The sequence below is a fragment of the Sus scrofa genome, chromosome 7 (assembly GCF_054392235.1).
Source record: "Sus scrofa isolate SSC_HxYL_T2T_F1_AM1 chromosome 7, Sscrofa_HxYL_maternal_Yorkshire_Landrace_v2.0, whole genome shotgun sequence".
Classification (NCBI taxonomy): domain Eukaryota; kingdom Metazoa; phylum Chordata; class Mammalia; order Artiodactyla; family Suidae; genus Sus; species Sus scrofa.
Window position 1 is genome coordinate 131,240,376 of NC_139389.1, and position 1,654 is coordinate 131,242,029.

The 1,654-nt window shown below is 44.7% G+C and overlaps 1 pseudogene; it reads left to right on the forward strand.

Annotated features, from left to right (window-relative positions):
- Positions 1-758: 758 nt before the first annotated feature.
- Positions 759-855, forward strand: LOC146401916 (U6 spliceosomal RNA; annotated as a pseudogene).
- Positions 856-1,654: the final 799 nt, after the last annotated feature.

Consider the following 1,654-nt stretch of genomic DNA (forward strand, 5'->3'; position numbering starts at 1 on the left):
AAAAAGAGGTGGGGGGGAACAAGTTTAACTGGCTCCCCTTGCCAGTTTTAGTTTTAACCCTTCCGGCTAGAGTCAGCCATGACACTTGCTTTCACATTACAAATGTGTATTTCCTTGAGAGAGAGAGAGAATTTGGTGTGTGCTGGTCTTGCGGCTTTGTTTTTTCCTTTTTTCTTTTTCTTTTCAGTTTTTTTTTTTTTTTTTTGGTCTGTCCTTTTACGAGATGGGAGTCAGCATGTAGTTAGAAAAGCATAGACTTTGGGGTGAGACCTGCTCGAGGAAGAAGCCACTTTGCCACTCATGAGCCACGTGATGTCACCATGGATACCCACTTGGTCGCGTATTCCACAGATGTCTGTTGATCACCTGCTCTGTCTGTTGATCATCTACTCTCTGACGTGGTTCTGGGTTCCAGAAATGAACCAGACAGGTGTGAGAGTTTGCCTTCTCACCCAGGCTGGGCTTCCGTACAGAGGTAAAGCCACAAGACAGGTGGAGATGACTATTTCTAAGGAAATACACAGAAGGCTTCAAAAAAAAAGGCAGGAGTTCCCTGGTGGCTCATCAGGTGAAGGATCTGGCATCATCACTGCTGTAGTGCAGGTTTGATCCCTAGCCTTGGAACTTCCACATGCCAGAAAATAAGTAAAAAATAAAAACGGAAGAGGGAATTTGAGGAAGGCCACTCCAGGTAGGGTAACTGAGGAAATGGACGTGGAGGTGAGACCTAGGAGGTGAGACTACGCCAGCAAGTCAAAGGACATCTCAGGTGCTCATTTCAAAACAACGCAGAGGAGATTCGCACGTCCCCTGCTCAAGGATGACACACAAATTCGTGAAGCATTCCATATTTTAAAAAACAAAAGCAAAAACACAAAACAAAGGACATCTAGGGCCCTGGGTACAGGAGGAGAAAGGGTTTGCACTGTGGGCATCTGTTATTTTGCCCACCCAGCCCCTGCTCCTCTTCCTTCCCATCAGCTGTGCCCTGAATTTGCTATGTGATTGATATTCAATGTGTGACTCACTAACCGAAAATCACAACCAACATAGAAACCAACAGCAGAGAGTGAATCTTCAAGTAAAAGAAGCTTAGGAGAAGTTAGGGTATATTGACCTAGCTATCTGGCCAAGAAGATTCTGACTTATAATCAGAGTGGGAACTTAATAGCCAGAGGCATACAGAGGTGAAACAGATAATCACCAGCCTCAAGGCTCTCCAAGAGAAGCCCAGAGAGTGAAGGCGTGACATAAAACAGATTGGATCAGAATTGAGAGGGTTCTGAGTTCATGGTTTTCAATATATTTATGTAGCTAGATTTAACTACAGACCAGAGTGTGGGTTTGTATTTAACCACTGGGAGGGCCTACGGGCAGTGACACCCAGTAGCCATGAGCACACTAAGCACCTAGATCTTGGTTTCTAAATACCTTTCTCCACTCAAAGGAACCAGGGCTCCTTAGACAGCTGCATGATTCCAAGGGCAGGACAGGGAACAGACAGGATGTACATGGAACATCTTCTGCCAGAAAGTGAGGAAGTGCTCAAGGAAGGAGGAGAACATGTTAGAACAGAGACCAAGCTGAAGAGGCACACACTGACCAAATGCAGGAATTTAAAGAAAAAAGGTTTTACTTAAATTTATTCTGATAT